We start from the raw sequence: 6,000 nt of genomic DNA, 5'->3' as shown, positions 1-6,000 counted from the left end.
CATGAGAGCAACAGGTCTCTGAAGGGGAACAGTCTCGCTCGCCACTTTCTTGAGGATTGTCTGCGGTTCTTCTAGCGACACACTCCGAGGAAAAGCAGCCGGGGACCGTGGTGGGACTGCGGTGCTTTTCAGATGGACTCCCCGGTGTGACACGCGGACAGCCTCACTTTGCGCGTGAGTAGGCTCCACGACTTCACGGGAATTAAACTGAAATGTCTAATATCTGAAAGCCAACGTGTACTTTCCCCCTCGCAGTGTGTCATTTTTTTTTTTTTTTTAGGAAAGTGGTCGTGAGCGGAATTATTTCTCATTTCTGTGACACAATGAGGCGCGTCAGGTGGCGTAATTAGGCAAACAGATATCACCATGTCCGCTCATTTCTGCAACATGAACACAGTTTGTTTGAAAAACAAACATAAAGACATACAGCATACGTTTAACATTTTATCAGCAAGATAACCGTTTTGTTTCAGACGCTTTTCTATTAATTGTTCTCTAAGATATATTATAGACAGCGGGGCTCTTATTGGTTATTTCCCCCTGGTAGCATACTTCTACCTCTTTCTCCTCTTGGAAAAAAGCCTCCAAGTCAACAAGAAGGGTATCGTATATCTTCTGCAGTACATGCCTGTGCAGCACTGCATTTTCCTGCAGGTTATCTGAACGGTGTTTGCAGCTGATTCCTGAGTGTAGCAGGTGGCTCCACGTCCTCTGAGACCTGAAATCCAGTCAGGCAGAAAAGGCAGAAGCCTCATCTTATAACTCAAGGTTGTTCTGGACTAATGTTTCTGTAGTAACAGAAACGTCCTTCTCAACTTGCATTTCAGTAAAATAATAGTTTGGTGTTGATTAGAAAGAGGAAAATGCATCCAGACATGATGTCTTTACATAACTGTGCCAAGCTGCACAGAGGGTTTGCGGTTTTGCAATTTTCTTTTAATCTGTTTATTTACAGGATTATGGATATGAGGCAAATGATCATTAGGAAGAAAACATGCTGCAAAAAGCTTATAGCTGCTGAATGAGGGAGTTGGTTAGAAGTAGCTTGGTCAGCATGAAGGCCAAACAACTGGTTAAATCTGCTCCAAATTACGGTTTTAAACAGGTCATGGCAGGAAAAAAGGGTCATTTCCAGCTTGCTGCAGTTTCTACACCATCCCAGGTCACAGAGTTGCTTCAGATTTGTCGGCTGCATATCCACGATTTCTCGTTCCACACCCAAAGTGTGCTAAGAAAAGATCTCCCACACCATTACACCACCAGCTGTCTTAACTGTTGATGCAAGGCAGGATGGATCTGTTTTTATCTAATTATGAACATAACATCTGAAAGCTGAGCTGAAATGGAGACCAGTAAAGTTTTTCCATCTTCTACTGTCCAGTTCTGGTGAGTCTGTGTGAATTGTAGCCTTAGTTTTGTGCTGCTAGCCGACAGGAGTGGTACCCGGTGTGGTCATCTGCTGCTGGAAACCATCTGCTTCAAGGCTGGATGTGTTGTGTTACTCTGCATACCTTGGTGGGAACCAGTAGTTTCTTGGCTTCCTGGTGCATTTCTATCATCTCCATCCAGCTTTAAACCAACAAAACATTTTGATCTGGACAATTTTATTTTCTCTTTTTCAGACCGTTCTCTGTGAAAACTAGCTGTCTGTGTGTGAAAATCCCAACAGTTTCTGAAACACTCAGACCAACAACAACGCCACATTTAGAGTCCCTTAGTGTAGGTTCATGTCGCGATTGTGTGGAGGACTTTCTGCACCTTTTTGAAAGGTTTGGTTTGCTTTTAGTCGTTTTTTTTCTTAAGCTGACCAAACAAGTGCTTGCTAGGTGCGATATTAACCAAAAGGAGCTTTGACCACAAATTAAGGAGAAAACAATGCTACTCATTGATTGGCCACCAAGTAAACAACCAAACAGTAAATTTATAGTCTGGGGTTTTTATTTTTGCTTTAGTGTCAAAATGGTTTTCACAAGAATGTGGAGCAGCAGGAGACGCAGCGAGCTATCCAACATGTTCAGTGCCGCTTCCTCCGTTTGGTTGACTGGATGGTTCGTTTGCTTTAACACTGTAAGCCCGGGGTGGGCAACTCTGGTCCTCGAAGTCCTGGGAGTTTTCCCAGTGCAGAACACCTGATTTAAATCAATGGATAATTTGCAGACTCTGTCAAGCTCTGCACACTTCTGCTGATTAAGTCTGATGTGTGTCAGGTGTGTTGCAGCAGGGAAACTCCTAACACTTGCAGGACTGCGACTGGAGTTTCCCATCCCTGCTGTAAGAGAACCACACCAGAATTCAACCAAGTTAAGCATTAACAAGTTCAATTCTTTGGTCTGCACAAGAGTCCAAACGAGCCGTATAATCCGAGGAACTGGACCAGGGTTTGATCTAAAGCAGGCCAAACGGCACCAGTGTGAATGCACCCTTTAATCTCAATTTTTCCTCATTCTGAAGCTCAGTTTGAACTCCAGCAAGTCGTGACCGCCATAAATATGAATGTCTGATTGCATTAACAAGCCACTAAACTGCTGAACCTAATGGTTGGTGAGTTTGTTCATCATTAGAGAGAAATCTTCATCAACTCCTCTTCATAAGGAACCACCGTGCAGGATGCCTGCTCACCTCCAGCTTCCTCCTTTGTTTTATCTGAGCTGAAGAAGCCTGTGGGATCACAAGCTTGTTCTTTGCCCTAATTTACGGTAAATCCCTGATACTTAGTATTTTCTGTGTCCATCAGCTTTCTCTCTCTCTCTCTCTTGCTGGTGTTTGACTAGCAGCATGTTTTTCTCCAGGTATGTGGCCTCTTTAGAGACTTATTTTTGTTTGAAAGTCGTAACTCTGCTGAATCTTCACTCAGCTGCTCGTGGAATTTTTTTTCATCTTTATTTCCGCCTGTTCTGCAGCCGACGCTTGATGTTGGTCTCAGACCATTTCCATGTTGGCGTTTCCTACTTATCAGCCACAATGCCCATGGGGTGGGAAGAAAAAAAGCCGTTGCACAAGCTGTCACTTCCTGGAATGACTGTTTGACTTATAAGGGGATGTCACAGCATATATCAGCGAAGAGGGGGGGGCAGCAGGACAAAAATACACCAGGGAGCTGAGCGTCACTGGCTGGCCTGATAGACTGCTGTCAGATGAGAAAGGCCAAGTTGAGTTTCTGTGTCAGAGGATTTATGAAAGGTTGGGAAACAACTTGTCATTTTATTTCCACAGTGACTGAAACTTTTGATGAAAAGTTAAATAATAACTAGAAAAAGTCTAGTTTTTTTTCTTGTTTTTGTCATCACCAGGTTAAAGAACGGTGATGGGAAGAATGAATTACACTAGGCTTTAATGGCAGTCTGACTGCTCTGATGCAGAGGGATGAAACTACACACCTTTGTTTTGGTTTGTGTTCAAACTGCAATTAACTCAAGCGGACCAAACCGCGGGGACAACGTCACATAAACAACTGCTGCTCGCAATGCGGCGATACTCTCAGAAAAACAGTTTATCAGGTGAAACTGACATAAAGTACATATTACTCAGTATGGGCAGATTGGGATCCCCACCCCCCTTTTTTTTTTCTTCTAATTTTTGTGTACATCTTATTTATTTTTTTTTAATTTTTATTTTAACCAATCTGGCACTAAGATCGTCTTAATTTTGAAACTTTGCAGGATTTTTCCAAATCTTGTGCTCTTTAGGAGGAAAGTTCTTGACGTCCAGCGCAGCCAGTGAGATACAGACTACAGGGAGGTTCAGTCTATTATACAAAAAAAAAAAAATCTTGAAGTTCTGCGTCACCTGTTTACTGCATTTTTTCCTTTTTTTTTTTTTTTTATTGTAAATGAAAATGACTATACAACATCGCTTACAAGAACAAACACAGAAGTAATGAAGGAGGGAGGGGTGTATTTGCTGTTACTTGATGTGTAAATGTGTGGGTTAGATCTAATGTGTGATAATCTAATATAACATTAAATATAATAATGTTAATATAATGTTAAAATTAGATATAATGTTAATGTGTGGGTTAGATATAATAATGTGTGATATAATCTAGTATAACATTAAATATAATGTTAATGTTAATATAATGTTAATGTTAGATATAATAATGTGTGGGTTAGATAGATTATATCACACATTATTATATCTAACATTAACATTATATTAACATTAACATTATATTTAATGTTATACTAGATTATATCACACATTATTATATCTAACATTAACATTATATTAACATTAAATATAATGTTATACTAGATTATATCACACATTATTATATCTAACCCACACATTAACATTATATCTAATTTTAACATTATATTAACATTATTATATTTAATGTTAGATTATATCACACATTACTATATCTAACCCACACATTAACATTATATCTAACTTTAACATTAACATATTTAATGTTATATTAGATTATATCTAACATTAACATTATATTAACATTATATTTAATGTTAGATTATATCACACATTATTATATCTAACATTAACATTATATTAACATTAACATTATATTTAATGTTATACTAGATTATATCACACATTATTATATCTAACATTAACATTATATTAACATTAAATATAATGTTATACTAGATTATATCACACATTATTATATCTAACCCACACATTAACATTATATCTAATTTTAACATTATATTAACATTATTATATTTAATGTTAGATTATATCACACATTACTATATCTAACCCACACATTAACATTATATCTAACTTTAACATTATATTAACATTATTATATTTAATGTTAGATTATATCACACATTACTATATCTAACCCACACATTAACATTATATCTAACTTTAACATTAACATATTTAATGTTATATTAGATTATATCACACATTATTATATCTAACATTAACATTATATTAACATTATATTTAATGTTAGATTATATCACACATTATTATAACATTAAATATGTTAATATAATGTTAATGTTAGATATAATGTGTGATATAATCTAATATAACATTAAATATGTTAATGTTAAAGTTAGATATAATGTTAATGTGTGGGTTAGATATAGTAATGTGTGATATAATCTAATATAACATTAAATATAATGTTAATGTTAATATAATGTTAATGTTAGATATAATAATGTGTGGGTTAGATATAAACAGTCTGGTCCAAATTTCAATAGGAGATATCTACGGTCTGGGTTTGGTCATTGTAATGCATTTGGGCTGATAAAACTTGACCTGTGCAGGACTCTGGAAAGCATTTTCTTAATTTTACTGCTTTTACTGCTTTCCTCCTGCCCCAACAATAATCTGCCTCACTTCCTCCTTCTTTATCCTTCTGTATGACTGGCAGATGTCACTTTGTTTGGTTGCTGGATAGTCCGCTTGCAAGCCAGCTGAGGTCCCCGGCTTTCAAGCCAACCAGAGATCGCTTCTCTGGTCCACATCAGAGTGCGGTTGTTGTTCACACGCCGTCAAAAGAATTGTGTCTTTGTTGAGGTTCACGGTCCGTTTTAAAGTGAAGCAAACTGTCACAGTGTGAACGTGCCTTCAGTGTGTAGGCCAGCATTTCCTGTAGAAAAGGAGTTCCTTTCTTTACTGGCATGAAAAGCTCCCATCATGTCTTCTACTTGAATAATCCACGATAATTTCACTGTTTTTAGCCTTACTAATGGGAAAATAAAAAATAGATTATATAGCAGCTTGTAGAGTTGCAACATTACAATATTAAAGCTTTTAGGATGATTTTATTTTTATTTGAGAACTGTCTGTAGTACATGAAGTTTTGGATCAGATCTATGAATATTGATTCCAGCGATGCAAATCACATTGTTGTGGCCTGAAATTAAGTTAATCTGTTTTATAATTGAGCTTCAGAAAGTAGATTTCTTTATGTTCAAAAGCTCAGAGGTGTAAATGTCTGGGTTGCTGTCTGAAAACATTACATCATGGCAAATTTGGCTTGGTTGACATACTGGACACCAGCAACACGGCGGT

The 6,000-nt window shown here is 37.1% G+C and overlaps 1 protein-coding gene across 3 annotated transcripts in view; it reads left to right on the top strand.

The window, feature by feature from the left end:
- LOC306770049 (F-actin-monooxygenase mical2b-like) overlaps positions 1-6,000 on the top strand; it is a 58,988-nt gene continuing 52,988 nt past the window's right edge. For all 3 annotated transcript variants that reach the window (XR_013771719.1, XM_079258831.1, XM_079258830.1), the window contains exon 1: positions 1-174. The gene's annotated coding sequence lies outside the window, so the exon portion shown is untranslated. The remainder of the gene's footprint in view (positions 175-6,000) is intronic.

Source organism: Telmatherina bonti, assembly GCF_933228915.1.
Source record: "Telmatherina bonti genome assembly, chromosome: 2".
Taxonomy (NCBI): Eukaryota; Metazoa; Chordata; class Actinopteri; order Atheriniformes; family Telmatherinidae; genus Telmatherina; species Telmatherina bonti.
This window is presented reverse-complemented; position numbering and strand designations above follow the sequence as displayed.